The sequence below is a fragment of the Bombus pascuorum genome, chromosome 12 (assembly GCF_905332965.1).
Source record: "Bombus pascuorum chromosome 12, iyBomPasc1.1, whole genome shotgun sequence".
In the NCBI taxonomy this organism is placed as follows: Eukaryota; Metazoa; Arthropoda; class Insecta; order Hymenoptera; family Apidae; genus Bombus; species Bombus pascuorum.
In genome coordinates, this window is record NC_083499.1 from 4,589,779 (window position 1) to 4,607,354 (window position 17,576).

The following is a 17,576-nucleotide window of genomic DNA, read 5'->3' on the forward strand; positions in this document are numbered from 1 at the left end:
TTACGAAGATTAAAAGCAACGCGTGTAAACGCGTTCGCTGGGTCGCACGAGATAATTCAACGCAACAAACGAGCAACGAAACGCGCGTACAATTTCGACTGAATTTTCGATTCAACTGGCCCCCTCCCTTCCGCCGTTCCCGTAACAACGAACAAAAAGATCGTTTCGTTGTTCGTTATCCGGACGAAAATTCGCCCCGATTCTGGCTTTTCCTCTCATTGAAAGCCGCTTTTTTCCTCCCAGAAACGTCACGCATTGTCACGGTTTCAAACAGAAAAAAAATTATCCCCCGAGCGAGCAAAAAGATAGAAAGGATCCAACCACTCGAATTTTTCCAACGTTATCTATCAGTCGGTATTAAATTTCTACTTCCAATCGGTTGATTAAGTTTGCATGCGAAAATAGTTTCGTTTTTTCCTTTTTTTTTCTTTAAAATAACGGGAAGGACGATGAAGATACTTTGCTCTTATAGGATCTTGTAATTTACATCGCAGTTTTTGAGGTTAGGTTAAGTTAAGTCTCGAGACAATTTCACTCTCTTCCCATTTCGTGCTAATGTACCGAAAAGGAATCGCGTTAACGATCGACCTAGCAGATTATAATTCTGGTTAATTTTCTGCTATAATGTGGAATATGCAACGTATGCTGAATACAGGTTGGTCGTAAACAAGGATCCATAATTTAGAGGAGCTATATACCGCAAGAAACGTCTTACAAACGTCGGTGTAGAAATCAATCCTTTAAACGTAAAATCGACTTCTATTTTTCAGTAACGCTAGATATCGCATGCTGATCTCTTCGAAGTATTCGCATCACATCGAACGTCGAGTATACAACCGTGAACTAATATTGTCTCGAGTTACTTTGTTTACTATTTAGTTACTACGCATGCGCGAATTCACAACAACGCCGTGTCGCTTGATCGACGTTCAACGTGATGCGAACGGACCAGATTAGGTTACGATATACACACGCAGAACGCTGGAGGAAGAATAAAGGTTGATTTTACACCGAAAGGAATGGTTTTAGGGCGAACGTTGATTTGACATTTTTTTCTCCCCTCGGTGAATATTATAACCACTAAGTTATGGACCCTCCTTTACGAACACCCTGTACCTAGTGTTCATACATACAATATATATGTATATCTCGGAGACAGAAAATTTATGCCAAGACGCTTACACGTATATTGCGTGAATCGAAAATCACAAAAATGTAAAATATGGAGGAATACAAATTAGTCTCCTAAGACCAGAGTTAGGCGTTATGCGAATATTGTTTTGAATAAATATTTATGCGGGTTAATTATCACAATGAATTCATAGCAATGGAATACTTTATCCATGGAATAATTATTTGTTACCGGTAACGAATTATTTTCTATGGTTATTCGACTAATAACTACGGAATTATTCGAATAACAATACGAATAATTGTTTTTTTCTGCTTGAGTTTATACAGGTGTTTACAGATAACAATTCTTATTAATTTGCCGGGTGAATAATTTACCAAGGAACGATAAACTTCTCAATCTGGCATTCGAAAAAGCTATAACAGCCAATGTTACAACAACTGGACAACGTAGTTTGGAAACATGTCTCACGTTCAATGTCATACCAACCAATACAATATAACTTCATACAATATCATCCTCCGTGTAACGCGTAAATATTTATATAAAATATAAAATATGTCATTTTATCCAAGTAAATTCTTATCCAGAAAAACTATTCGATTAAGTTTTCATTCAGATAAATTCTCACGCGAATAATTTCATATTCGAATAAATTCTTATTCGAACAAATACTCGCTCAGTCGGATATTTATTCGTTTGCGGCGAATCAAATTTCGTTCTATTATTTTCATTCGTTATCTGTTCTATTCGAATAAAATTTCCGGGACTATCGGAATGTACCGATTGCTCGAGTAGTGACGCGAAGTCCGAATAACGGGTAACTTTGACCCATAGAGGAAAAACACACACGAGTGTACATGTATGTACAAGAATAGATTCAAAGGATAGTTTCGCGATAACATTGTTTTGTGTTCGTCGTTTCGTTCTCAATCAGATACGATTCAGCCGATACGGTGAACGGTCTACGAATCGGGTCAAGGTGACCCAGCATTCGGTTTCCCAGGATTAATAGTAAAAGAAGAACAGAAAAGTCTGTAAGTTAACACTTTGACTGTCACGTTGGTCATATATGACCGGTCATGGTTTCTCCTGTGACGCCGTGGTGGTCATTGGTGACCGGAGCGCTTGAACTTTTTATAATTGTAAAAATTATATGAAAATTGACAGTTAGGGCATTTTGAATATAACCGATAAATAGAAGATACTTTGAAATAAAAAATGTCCCATTGGGCAATTAAACATTGTTGTTATTTCTATATTCAGAGGTAGGATCACAATAGCTATTATTTTATTCTTTGAATAAATCTATCACACCGTTTTGAGCCGAAAAACCTTTATTGCTCATTCTTACATGGACTAGGGATAAAAACAAAAGAACATCTTAAACCTATCGATTAAATCTATCGATTGTATCTAGAACAATCTTCCAGTTACTATTTATTGTAATTAGCACATCTGCATATGGATGGCGAGCACGAACTCACGTTGTCGTTTTTAACAAACATTTTTATTAGAAAATCAATAAAACAAAATGAGAACAAATCTCGCATCTAACGGTGCACTATTTTTGCATCCTTATCTTTGAGGGGTAATCTACGAATATTATTATAAACACACCTTAGAAAATAATTGCAAATGCTGCTTTATAATCATATAATTGAAGTTAGAAGTGTGCACATACCTTACTATTATATATAGAATGAGCAAATACCGTGTACTAATATCTTCTACACGTTGTCATTTTCAACAAACATTTTTATTAGAAAATCAATAAAAAACAAAATGAGAACAAATCTCGCATCTAACGGTGCACTGTTTTTGCATTCTTATCTTTGAGGGGTAATCTAAGAATATTATTATAAATACACCTTAGAAAATAATTGCAAATGCTGCTTTATAATCATATAATTGAAGTTAGAAGTGTGCACATACCTTGCTATTATATATAGAATGAGCAAATATTGTTTACTAATATCTTCTACACGTTGTCATTTCCAACAAACATTTTTATTAGAAAATCAATAAAAAACAAAATGAGAACAAATCTCGCATCTAACGGTGCACTGTTTTTGCATTCTTATCTTTGAGGGGTAATCTAAGAATATTATTATAAATACACCTTAGAAAATAATTGCAAATGCTGCTTTATAATCATATAATTGAAGTTAGAAGTGTGCACATACCTTGCTATTATATATAGAATGAGCAAATACCGTGTACTAATATCTTCTACACGTTGTCATTTCCAACAAACATTTTTATTAGAAAATCAATAAAAAAAATGAAAACAAATCTTGCATCTAACGGTGCACTATTTTTGCATCCTTATCTTTGAGGGGTAATTTAAGAATATTATTATAAACACACCTTAGAAAATAATTGCAAATGCTGCTTTATAATCATATAATTGAAGTTAGAAGTGTGAATATACCTTACTATTATATATAGAATGAGCAAATATTGTTTACTAATATCTTCTACACGTTGTCATTTTCAACAAACATTTTTATTAGAAAATCAATAAAAAACAAAATGAGAACAAATCTCGCATTTAACGGTGCACTGTTTTTGCATCCTTATCTTTGAGGGGTAATCTAAGAATATTATTATAAATACACCTTAGAAAATAATTGCAAATGCTGCTTTATAATCATATAATTGAAGTTAGAAGTGTGCACATACCTTACTATTATATATAGAATGAGCAAATATTGTTTACTAATATCTTCTACACGTTTCAACAATATATTCTGCACGTTTTGCTTACTACGAAATAACGAATGCGAATGGTTTGTTGAAATAAACAAAGTCTTGTTATAATATGTCGCTATCAACTGTTACCAAGGCGCCACGATGGTCACCCGTGACCACCAATAAGATAAACGGTCCATCGGGGAAGAATGTTGTCTTGCATCATCAATTTATTATTATTTTGCTATTATTTGCTTTGAATAATAAAAATACTCTTGTGGCGTCCTGAGCGAAACATGTGATTTCGGCGTTGCAGTCAAAGTGTTAAGTCAACGTTAACGCGAACCTCGTTTTTGCAATGTGTACACTCGCTTGTGTCTCTCGCTGTACGTATGCAACGATCAAGCAGAGGACGAGAAAATAGAATGGAAGTTAAAAATTAAAAACAACAAGTAATTAGATATTTATAAGTGAAATCCGCAATGGAAGAAAGTGGAAACGTAGTCTGTAATAACGAGGGATGATAGAAAAGAACCAAGGGTAGATCTATTATAGCTACTTTGTAAAGTTTGCGCTACTTTGATGAATTCGATTTACCTGTGCATAAGGAAAAAGACATCATAACGAGATTTTTCCTTCAAGAACATTTCAACATGGAGAAACAGTCTGCTAGCACGATTGAAGAGATTCTTTGTTTCCTGTTGGTGGAGGGAAAAGAAGGATTCCAAGGGATACTTGCAGCGAAATCCATCGGTGGAAATTCAATCGTTCCCTGGATCCGCGATCGGATCTTCGCGAACACGGGGATTCGACAAGCCAGTAAACCGATTTCGACCATGCGAAAAGGTACTTTTCCCACCGTGATGCACAAAAACCAGCTAACTGTTTCTAACTGTTTCCAACTGTTTCCAAATGGTAGCATAATACAGAATATCAAAAATATAACGCATATACAGTGGAACCTCGAAGGAAGAGGTAAAATCGTCGAGTTATGGAGGTATGCGATGTACAATTAGCAACGTTACTTGCAGATGTGTAAACTGTGTAAATCTCGCAAGGCGCTAATAAAGAAAAACAATGAATCTTGACTTTCTCTTATAAATTTGTACGGTGCTTAACGCTGATTCGTTGAATCGTATTGTAAACTTGACTTTGCTCTATGTCGATCATAATTGTTAACGCGTTTCTGTCGAATCACCGATTGCAACTTTCTACCGTGCAACGAAGCGTATTGATATTAGAACAAACATATTGGCCTGGCAACCAAGTGATTGCGGACTTTGTCAATACCACCTAATGACAAAATCCGCAATCACTTAGTTGTCAACCCAATATTATACGATCGAACCTCGGAGGAACAGCTAAAATCTTCGAGTTATAGAGACTTCGACTCATCGAAATTTCCGATCATAATTGTTAACGCGTTTCTGTCGAATCACCGATTGCAACTTTCCACCGTGCAACGAAGCGTATTGATATTAAAACAAACATATTGGCCTGGCAACCAAGTGATTGCGGACTTTGTCAATACCACCTAATGACAAAATCCGCAATCACTTAGTTGTCAACCCAATATTATACGATCGAACCTCGGAGGAGCTAAAATCTTCGACTCATCAAAATTTCCGAATAAAGGAGTTTTAACAAACGAAAATTCGACGTACAGAGGCTTTGTACGAAGGCACGATCGCATTCACGTCTCTGGAAAGTCTTCATATCTCAAAGTTCCTCCTAGAACTCGTTTTATTCAACGTACATTTCGAGTTGTCGGGGTTCCACTGTACTAAGAATTCAGAAATACCGTGGCCAAAAAGTACCGAGACTGGCCCGACGGAATGTAAGCTATGAATTTATTCGTCGAAATTTATTTCGTCTTCTTCAAGATAATCTCCTTGCGCTGCAGTACACTTTTTGCGTCAACATTTTTTGCCGATGGTCGATGCACCTCTTATAGTCGAGTCGAGGTATAGTGCGTTGAGAACGCCAGGCGTATATTCTCTTTTATCGCATCTGTCGACTCAAAACGGTGTCCACGAGGCGGTAATTTTAGCCAAGGAAATAAGAAGTCACAGGAAGCCGTATCAAGGGAGTACAGAGCTTGCGGAATGCCATTCGTCGAGACGTTAGCGCAAAAAATTACGAACAGCGAGAGATTTATTATTTATTTATTGAAATAATAAACGGGTCTGAGTTTGTCCAAAATATTTAACGAAAGAAAAGTTAGAAGAACGATAGAATAAAATAAAATAAAATAAAAATCTCTACAAAGAACAAATCACGCTGAGAAGTCATTCTGAATATTCACAAGTTACAGTTCACGCTATCTTTCATAAATATCCTCGGTTTAACGATGAATATCGTATGGCAAAGTTATTAACAGGAAATCATATCGGAGGAAGAAAATTAATTTCGTAACAATATGAATTTATAACTTATTCATCACAACGGTAAAGGAATTTGTTGCTGAATAAAAAAAAAAAATCAATGAAACAGTGCGAACTGACGGTGAAAATGGGAAATTTATAACATTCGTATTTAGCCAGGCAGTTGGAAGTGAAAAAGGTTTATAAGGGTAATATCGGTTGAAACGCGTGTTGTTGATTTTATGAGGCAAACAAGAGAGATTCGTAGCGGGAAAACAAGAGAGATTCGTAGCGGGAAAACAAGAGATTCGACATCCCTAGAAATTATCGTTATTATTTCGTGTAAATGGAAATGAAAATAACGACGAGCAATGGGCTAACTGTTCAGCCTTTAATCCTTTTCGAAATAGCTTTTAATGAAAAAATAAAAAAAAGGAGGAGGAAGGAGAGGAAACAATTAAAAAAATCTGTAAACATAGAATCTCGCCGATTGGGATTAAAATGTTTCGTTTACTTGATTCGAATGCAAACTGGGTCAGAAATGTTGGAGAGGAGGGAGGATGGTAATAACGATAGAGGGAACGTTTACGTGGAAGTTGCGTCAGGTTGAAAAATTTCAGTGCAGCGTCCGGTGTAGAATGAAAAAATAATTAAAGCCGTGCGCGATGGTCGCGGATTACGAAATTCTATCGGCACGCCTCGAATCGAAAAAACGTGATCTGTAATTCTGGTGATAATTCCCGATAAAATTGGTAATCTTGCCCGATGAAAGTCCTCTTAGCTGGAAAAACAAATCCGTTTTCCATCAGCTACAAGTTGTATCGAAAAACATACACGGAGTTGGAAGAAAAATGAAACTGCAGAGAGGGATGTAACTTTTCACTTCTTCCCGAAGTATCAAAGTGTTTCAATTCTTACGATTGCACCGTGTCCTCGAGAAAAGTGCGATAATCTACTCCTAATTATGAAAGAAAACAGCATTTTCAATCTTTCCATGAAAATTTATTCACTTCCCGTTCTATCTTCCTTTTTGGAGAAGCCAAATGTAACAATCTGAGATTCTCTTTAAAGGAGGACCAAAAATAAGATCTTTCAAATTTGAACAAGCTCCCTCTCGATAATCTCGAAGAAAAAAATCTATGCTTCGACTTTTTGATAAATATTTGTCCGCTCCTATTTCATACTTCCTCCTTTCTCCTTCCTGCAGAACCAATTGTAAAACTCGGCACGATTTTTCAAAAAATCATTCGAGATAGGATCTTCAAAATTTGAACAAACTCACTCTCGATAATTTCGAAGAAAAAAATCTATGCTTCGACTTTTTGATAAATATTTGTCCGCTCCTATTTCATACTTCCTCCTTTCTCCTTCCTGCAGAACCAATTGTAAAACTCGGCACGATTTTTCAAAAAATCATTCGAGATAGGATCTTCAAAATTTGAACAAATTCTCTCTCGATAATCTCGAAGAAAAAAATCTATGCTTCGACTTTTTGATAAATATTTGTCCGCTCCTATTTCATACTTCCTCCTTTCTCCTTCCTGCAGAACCAATTGTAAAACTCGGCACGATTTTTCAAAAAATCATTCGAGATAGGATCTTCAAAATTTTAACAAACTCACTCTCGATAATCTCGAAGAAAAAAAATCTATGCTTCGACTTTTTGATAAATATTTGTCCGCTCCTATTTCATACTTTCTCCTTTCTCCTTCCTGCAGAACCAATTGTAAAACTCGGCACGATTTTTCAAAAAATCATTCGAGATAGGATCTTCAAAATTTGAACAAACTCACTCTCGATAATTTCGAAGAAAAAAATCTTCGCTTCAACTTTTTGATAAATATTTGTTCGCTTCGTTGTTTGTAAAAAATAGTTTTTCATACTTCCTTTCTCCTTGCTGCACAGCCAAATGTAAAACTCGGCACAAATAATCTTCAACAAAAAATATGATCGTAATAAATGAATATAAAATTAAAGTACCCAAACGATTTCGTCCGCTTCGGCCAAAGATAAGAACGGGTCGCCATGAGAACAACGTATCGTGCTCGTTACAAAGGCTACTACACACTGTGGCCGAAACAAAGCCTTGAGGATGGCATGCGGGACAGATACACAACCTGGGATATACTAGTTGGTCGAGGGTTTCGTTTCGTCTGGTCGAGGAAATGCGGCTTCCGTTGCACGTAGATATTTCGTTACTTAAATTCCGACGGAAATTTAGCTCCAGAGGGAGAGTTCATAGTCGTCCAGATGATCTCGACTTGCCTCCAGGCTAATTAACGTTATCATGCTAACGAGATAAGGCAGTTGGTTGTCGTTTGCCAAGCGCCGTCTGTTCAACGTTGTTTACGTCGAATAACGAGCACCGTTGTTTCCGAAAAACGACTATTTGACCTCTTATAAGCGTAATTTACTAAGAGAATCATTTGAGGGTTCTATACTTTGCAAAGCATAAAGCAAAATAATCTTTTTCTCTGCGCTCGCTGATGAGATGATTTTCGTTAACATACACCGTGTATCAGTAGATAATCTTCGTATAAAAGTTCCTTTTGTATTCTTAGATCTTTAGATACGTAGTTTGCATGAATTTAGGTTTAAATTGTGTTTTCGAAATTTTCAACGTCAAACAAACTGATGAGAATTTGAATTAATATTTGAATTCATAATGCTTCACGATGTAGATAAATAGGTATGCGTAATAACTATGCTTCTATCTTAATAAGAATCACCATGAACGTTTTAATAAAATATAAAAAAAATACCGGAGCTTGAAATTTGGTAATTCGAATATTTCCTGCAAACGCAGAAAGTAAATTGATATTGAAAGCGATATTGAAAAGTTTGAACGTTGAAAGCCACTTAAATCTGCTAGGAAGATTGTGTAACATTTCACCGTCATCGAATAAAGTAAGCTGCTTTCTTATTAAACATTCATATCTACGTATTACGATGCAGTTGCCAACGCCGCTTTAAATATTTAAAATCGTATTCTTTGCGCGTCACTAATCATCAAAATTCGTTTTTGCTTGCTTAATTCATTATGTATGAGTGCAGATTGTTAAGAGGAAGAAGTCGAAGGTTTGTATGAATGTAGTAGAGCTTACGTCGCTCACCGAAGTATCCCATTTAAATGAGTCTTTGTGAATAATCTGGAAATGTTAGGAACAAAAAAAGTACGTTCCAAAAAAATAACGCCCTGAAAAGAATATTCCAAACGTAAATTAAACAATTTCCAAGCACACGTATATGATTTAATAGTCATAACTATCTGCGATATTTGATTACCTAGACATCCAGGAGATCAACCAATTACAAAACGTGATTCTTTATGAAAGAGAACTATTGCTATACTCTAAATTGTGAAAAATTAATTTTTATTGAAAGAAGTCATTAAATTGGACAATATTTGAATTTCAATATTGCACATTGGTAATAACACGCATATTATTTTTGGAGAATAATGGGACGAATCGTACATCACTTTTCCATATAATTCTAACAAGCTGTTACATTTCGCAAATTCCTCGATGTAGCGTCAATGGTACAGCTTCGTCAGTTCTTTCATTTTCCCTTGGAGGAAGAGACGCGAAAAGAAAACGTGGAAATTTCACACGACATTTTCAAAAACCGAAAAAAGAAACGTCTAATTATCGACGTGCGAGAACATCTCGATGATTGCTGCTGCCTATCGATTAAAAGAATCCGGTGTCCGCTGTCCAGCGAACAGGATAAATTTATCCGAGGTGTCGCGTTGCATTCAGATGATGATATATAACATGCTATTTATGTGGCGAGCTTATCATTCACGAGAAGAACTGCGGCGGCGAAGAGCGCGAACAGTCTATATTTCTCCTGGCTAGACGACATTTTCCATGAAGTTTCTTGTTCTCAACGTGTTCCAGATATTTATGTTACATAACGCGGAACGAAAGAAACACGACACACGACGAAAAGGTGGCGCAGAGATAAGAAAGAGATAAAAATTCGAAATGGGATGCACTCGCGAGTGTGTTTTCAGCCGGTGTTTCCAAGGACGAGCTGAATTTTTCTTCAGATCTGATAAATGTCTCGTGAGACGAAACACATATCGTTATATATATTTTCGGCTGATGTCGCGTGTAAGGTAACAAAGACGAAGTCATATGCAGGAACAGGACGAAAATGTGGAAAAAAAAAGGAAAATGAGCAAGTACGTGAAGGCGCTTTAGGGTTCGGTCGCGGGTCTAACGTGCAGCAGCGTAAGGTGGGTCACCATCATACAGGGGTTTCCAGCGCAAGATCAAGTTGATTGTAATTGGAATAATCGTTCGATATTCAATCTGCAGACATATGTATTTTTGTCGCGATGTATAAAATCGATTCTCGTCTCAAAAACATCTTACACAAGGTCCCACGTACAATTTATCGAAACATATCTTATGTGCCGTCGCATCGCGGAACCGCTTCGGTGGATGAATCCGAATACGAAAAGAAGAAAACAAAGTTCGTGTAAACATAATATTCCGTACTCGACCTTGTTTTCGAGTTATAGCGAGTTTCTTCTTCAACGAACTGTGTCTGCAAACAGATATGTTTACGAGATATGTTGAAAATGACCTCTTTGCATTCGAAAACTCGAACACAACGGAGACGTTTTGTTATCGACTGTGTTGCTCTCTCCATTTCTCTAGATATTGTTCGGATTTTCTGGACGCCTTATTTGTAAACAGACAGGCGACATTAGTTCAACTACCTTCATCTTTCGATAGAATTACTGCAACGTAAAACTTTGCTATAACTGAAACGAAGTCAAATAGAGCGTAAGTATACACGAACTTTTTTTATTCGTTTCATGTATATTCACCTTGTATTTGTAATTAATATTTCTAACGACGCAGTGCACGTCGATTCGCAGCTTCTTACTAGGAATGTCGATATTTCATCTCAGAATTCGACGCAGAGCAATTGGCAAAGCGACTTTGTATCATTTGAGAGATTTCTAATGATATAATGCGATGTTTGTTAATAATTGTGTGTTATGTAAACACATAGTTATGCATTGTATCGTTAGAAATACAAAATCGAATCTGCTACAGACTTTTCAAATTTGTTCTGAAATATTCCAAGATCTTTTAAATAGACCAGTATGAGCTATCTTACTTGATCATCGCAAACATCTTCTATATATTTGCCAACAAACGTTGCTAACTGGACGTCTACGTGCCATAGACGGGTGACGTTCGAACGAGGAGAAAAAGGAAAGTGAAGAATTAAAAATAGAGACGGCAGGCTGTAACGTCCGCACGTCTTTTAAATACGCGACCTTCGAAACTACCTGTTCGTTTATCGATCTTTTCATTCGATATCGAGAACGTATCTGCTGGTAGATATTCTTAAACAATGCAGTTTCGACTTCGTTCTGAAACGCGTCGCTCTTCTAGAAAGCCGACGATCAATGGAATTCTAATATATTTTCAAAACCACTCTTCTTCGTTCAAACGCTTCTACTTTTCGATAATCGGCAAAGAACGAAGCCACGTACTCCTACTAAAAATCCCACGGTCCTTCACGACATGTACAGCAGGATGAGAAATGAGTGTGTTTTCTTATTCGACGCGACAATATAATTAATAACAGGAATAATAGAAAATAAAGTAGCAATAGAAACCGCGAGTCTGCGAAAGGCATACGAAAGGACGAGAGACGAAGATGCATAAAGCGCAATGTCGATAATCAGCTTTATCATCGATGAAGAAAAGGACGAAGCAAGCGTTTGTCTTTATTCAACAGGCTTACGTAGCTAACACGATAACAGCGCAACAATGTAAGATGAGTACAACGACGAAAAGCGCGAAATTATCGCGTACCCTTAGCCAAAAACCACACGACCAACCCCGAAAAGAAACTCGAAAGACAAGCGCTTGTCTCTGTTCAACAGGCGTATGTATGTAACTGCCACGAAAACCGCGTAGAAAATAATAGCAGCTAGTGTGCACGGACAAGAAGCGTGAAATTCTGACCGATGCGAAAACGGACGAAGACTCAAAGGACGAGCGTTTGTCTCTGTTCGGCACGAAACGGCGTACAAAACAAGAAGACAAGAAGCGTGGAATTGTGGCGCACTCTTAGCGAAAATCACACGACCGATTCGCGAAAGAGGCAAGGAAACCCAAAAGACAAGCGTCTGCCTTTGCTCGACGAACGTACGTAACTAGCGCGAGAACAGCGTAGAAAATAAGATGCGTAGAGGAACAAAAAACGCGGAATTATCGCGCTCTCTTGATAAAAATCGCACGATCGAAAAAAGAGAATCAAGGAACAAGCGTTTGCCTCTATTCGACAGAGTATAATTGAGTAGAAAGTGTATAATTACGACGAAAACAGCGTAGAAACTAAACAGCATATGGGAATAAAAAAAAGCGCGAGATCACGCGCTCTTACCAAAAATCACACGATCGATCGAGAAACTGTGGACAAGACGAAAGACACGCAGCAGCCTGTCTTCCTACGCGACCACGTAACCGACACGGAAACAACGCAGAGAAACAAATTATGTATACGATGTAGAACAAGACAATGATCCGGCGGGTAAAGTCCTCGCGGAAAGATCGTCGCGAGGTAACTGACGTCTCGCCGGTGTGTGTTCATAGTTGAACAGAATCGCGCACCCTCCCTGTCTCCGCCACCCAGTCAACCTTTTCCTCCCTCTCGCCGCCGCCGCACCAGCTACCCTCTCGCGACCCCACAGCGCACACCGTTGCCACCCCACCTACAGACTCCACCCCCGGACGAGCAGCGTGCGCCCTCGACTTCCCTTCTCTTTCTATCTTGCAGTGTGACGTGGATGGACGCTGTCATAGGACGTACCACGGATAGAATGGACTCCTCCTCGCCATTGTCCTTTTACGCCTGACACGTTTCATTTCGGCGCCAGAATGGAAGAAAGTTCCGCTTTTCCGGGTTTATCAGCCGTATATTTTTTATGAGACGGCGGGCAAGGCCGATGATTAGTTTGTAGGGAAGGTTTAATGCGCGGCGTGAGTGGTTTACTGGGCAAGGAGAACGAGACGGTGTTTAGCCAGACATGAGGCGACCGACGATTTCGCCCGGTGAAGTTTCCGCTCGGTTCGACCACTGCTATGACACACGATGGAAATTCTTGCCAATTGTACGCCGAACTTGAGAAACGGGAATCAGATTCGTAATTCTAGTTTACTGATCCAGTGAAGGGTCGAATTGTTCGTGGAATTGCCATTTGACAGTAGTATTGGATCTGCTCTGCCACGCGTGTTTACAAATTACATACATCGCACTATCTCGTTCGGATTAGTCGAGTTTTGCTCGGATTCACGCTGAAGCTCGAGCCACTGAATTGAGTCGAAGCGATGACTTAAGTTAACGACAACGAGTGGACAAGCTCGCTAGAGCAGCGCAAGTTCTCACATCGGCTGAGGTACCGGCCATACGTGTTTGTATCCACTCGTTTGAATTCGAACGACCTGAATAAACTGATACTTAAGACAGGAAAAATTGGCATGAAATATTTGTTGAAGTAAATGTTACATCAAACCAAATATACATTCTATGAATATGGTTAACCATGAAAGAAACGTAAAATCGCAACTAAAAGCGATAATTGTGAATTGGCTAAACAGAAGTTGGAAATAACGAAACGTTTCATTGAACTCAATGTTAATCTTTAATGGATTGAAATTACAACGAACGTGACAAAATGAACACTATATATATGTCACTAGAAGCAAATCTGCCGTTTTGCAATGAAACGTAGGAAAAATTTTAACATCTGCGCGCTAGTCAGACGACCTATTCTACTGATAAACGTCTCGTAGCAGCGATCGTACCCAGAAATGTAGGTTTTCACGGCGACAGGTAGCATGACAAATCGTAGAAGTGGTTGTACGCTTTTGTTCTATTCACGGAACGCAACTGTGGTACACGCAGCAGGTAAATTTCGGTAGTGGTAAAACGAGGTTGCAGTTTGTGCGTTGCCATTTTTATTTTAAGCTTGACGAATGGTTTTTATTGCGAAACCATGTGACCCAGTATGCAGTGGGAATTATGCGCTCCAAAAGCGTTACGTGTACTTTTGCGAACAATCGTGTCAAATATGTAGGATGTTGCTAACGTTGCTGGTAATATTAATTCATTACATTCTGTGATATCGCAAGCAACCAGATTTCGATCTCATTGTTGGCTTGTTCTCTGGATGATCTGCCAGCGATACTTTATCAATACTTCTTTTGCTACAATTTGAACGTTGCTTTATGCACGAAAATGTCGTGATATTTTAATCCGATGTATTTTGGTTTCTTCGATTTAATTTTACATTTGCAAAATGTCGATACGCGATTCGCTCAGAGGCCATTCTGATTAAGTCCATGAATTGAAAAGTAAAGAAAAGAGAAAATCATTTTTATCATTAAAAAAAAAGAAAATGTAGTATCATCGCTTTCCTTTACTTTCGAATTTATGGGCCAAATCAACTTATGGACCATTTGCTTTTTCATAGAGCATTTTCTTAAAAAATGACAGTATATCATACTATAGTCTTCCGCGACAAATAAACTTATGGTAGCAAGTATGTATATAATTTGTTTTTAAAGAATGTGTTTTAAAACAGTTCATTCTTTCCTCTGTAATAGAAATCACTGATAAAGCTTCTCGAAGACCATAGCGCGTAATTGAGAAGGCCGACACGCGCCAGAAATTACGTTCGCGATACGCAAATTAAAAAGACAGAGTAAACAGTTGCAGGAAATTTTGCAGAACTCGTTAAATCAACTTTTCTGAAAGTCGAGATCTTCTGACCTGATTCCTCTCGTGCAAGCTTCGCTGTAAATTTGGACAACATCGTTAAAGGGCGAAGACCAGGAGGAATCGATGGATCGAGTCGTGAATTCATCGACTAAAACGTTCTCTAATTTCCTCTAGTTTTTGTATTCGACGTTGCTGCAGATAAAAATGTTTCAACATCGAAACGTATGCCCGCATCCGCTTCAAAATTAATCAGAAAATTCGCCTGTCGAAAAAGGAAATAAGAAGAGATACTAGAAAATACTATGAAAATACTAATAAAAATACCAATATCGGAAGAAATAATGCAAGAGATGATCGAAAAGGCGCTCGAAAGTACAAAGGGAGAATTTAAAGTGACTGATAATAATTTTTTAAATTTAGAAATTAAAAGAAGAAAATTTGGAAACCTCGAAGAAAAGGAACATTTTAATAATAAAAATAAAATAATAGAATGAAACAAAGAGAGTAATAGAAAGATAAAAAAAGGAAATAAAAGAAGGGAAAAACTTCGATACGAATCAACGATGAATTTTACGAAGCAATTTAACCTATAAAATTCGAATCGAACAAATCTATGTGTGTCCTGGTTCTTGTTATGGTCATTTGAAGAGACGATCGATTAAGTTTTATTGACGCAGATGTAGCAATGATACAAAGAGAAACGATTACAAGAAGAATCATATAATAACGATAATATTGGCTTTGGGAAGCAGCAAAATAAATTTACAATTGCAACTGGCCAATAAAACTCTTCTACATGACCAGTCTAAAAATTTACCACATTTAATTTTAAAACCAACGGAAACGTCCCTATCGCGTTACTTTATTTCTAATTAATCAAACAAACTTCACGCTTCCGCTTTTCGGCAATTCCACAAAGCATTCTAATCGTCTCATTCTTTCAGAAAACTAATTAATTAACCAAACAACCCCCACCCTTGTGAAGTTTCCAAAAATTCGATCGCTGACGGTGAGATCAATCTGGCAAACCTAAGCATTCACGAAACATACTTGTCGTATTCCTCCAGAAAACAAAAATTTTTCAAATTATAATACCGACAATCAAAAAAATACCGACGATGAAGCCGATGAATCTATCTAACCTAATCTCACAAAACGTTTCTATCATCCGAAAAAAAAAAGAAAAAAGAAGAAACCTTTCTTCCGCGAAAGCGAAAATTCTTCGAATTAATTAATAGAACCAACTTCGTGTGCTTCAACGTCGCAGAGAAATATTCCGAGAAATTCGATTACTTGGCAACGGGAAGCTGGTGGTGGGTTAGAAGAAGGTCGCGAAAGGGTGGGAGCGATACACGAGTCGAATGAGAAGAGTACAAGAAGAGGAGAAGGGTAGGTAGTGTACGAAGATGCTTCTCTGTGGAGAATCGAAAAGGCAAAAGATGAGGGCAGGGGGTTGATCGATGACGCAAGGTCGTACAATATCGACGGCCTCCGCGATCTGCCCCTTCTACTTACGGTGCCGAGCCACCCCTTTTCCTCCATACGATTCATTAAGGAAGAGAAACTGTAGCGTGTGTTTTGACTCTCGACATGGGACCAAGCATAAATCAGGATCCCACGTGTATATGCAAGATGGTATAGGAAATTTCAAGGACGCGTGCTTGCAACACGCCATTGCTCCATTTAAGCGATCCTTTTGTCGTCACTGACCTATTTAACGTATCCTATCGTGCCTATCGTACAAACGTATCCCATTTTTCAGGCTACACGCGCCGCGGATTTCGAGCAACCCTTCAAATCGACGATTTATTAATGCTAGAACCAACAGAGTGGTGAGAACGATCTATTTTTGGCAATTTTCCATCGAAATTTTAGAGATACGTAAGGGGTAGATTCTCGACAGATTTGAATCGCTTCTTCGTAAGAGAATCTTTTTCTACAGAGAAGGAAGACACGTGCGAAGAATTACCATGAGGAAATTGATGATTTATAACGGGAAAATTATATGTCGAAATGAACAAAATGGCATAATGACCAAACGACGAATTCTTAATTGAGGGAATTTGATAAATTTGCAACATTTTTGGCAATTTGAACTATTGTAAAAATATATATAAAAGCTTATTTTTCTCCTTATTTTATTACATACCTTTTATTTTGATTTGCTTAAGGCAAGTTTTACGTTTTCAGTGTTAATATCGAATTGCTGCTATCGCTCGTTTTTCTATATTTATTTTCTCCTTTTCTTACTTTTCTTCGTTGCCTTTATTGCCAATCCTAATTCCTTTATTTGGTCGAAGAAGAATATGTATAACGCTTATCTACAAGCAACTGTCGTGCGTCGGAGAATTTATTAATTCCAAGATATCATTTGATACTGATTCCCGAGTCTCTGTATTTTATCTGTTGTTACTTTTTCTTTTTTCTATTTTTCATGCGAGGCGGGAATTTCTGTTTCAGAGAATTTCCTATTTCCACACAAAGAACCTCTTTAATATACAACGACATACCACTGATCTCTCTCTCCCCCTCTCTCCCCCTCTCTCTCTCTCTCTCGTATCTTTTGAAATCGTCGTTTAAAGCTACTTTTCAAGAAAGAACTTCCTAATCCTGACGGCCTGAAACTCAGA

General features: G+C 37.7%; 1 protein-coding gene across 6 annotated transcripts in view; it reads right to left on the bottom strand.

The window, feature by feature from the left end:
• Positions 1–17,576, bottom strand: part of LOC132912501 (TLD domain-containing protein 2) — a 299,067-nt gene that overhangs the window by 268,475 nt on the left and 13,016 nt on the right. For 2 of the 6 annotated variants that reach the window (XM_060969969.1, XM_060969964.1), the window contains exon 1: positions 12,610–12,737. The exons of 3 other annotated variants lie outside the window; for them this stretch is intronic. The gene's annotated coding sequence lies outside the window, so the exon portion shown is untranslated. Of the gene's footprint in view, positions 1–12,609; positions 12,738–17,576 lie in introns of those variants that run through there. One more of the 6 variants, XM_060969967.1, reaches the window with a different exon arrangement.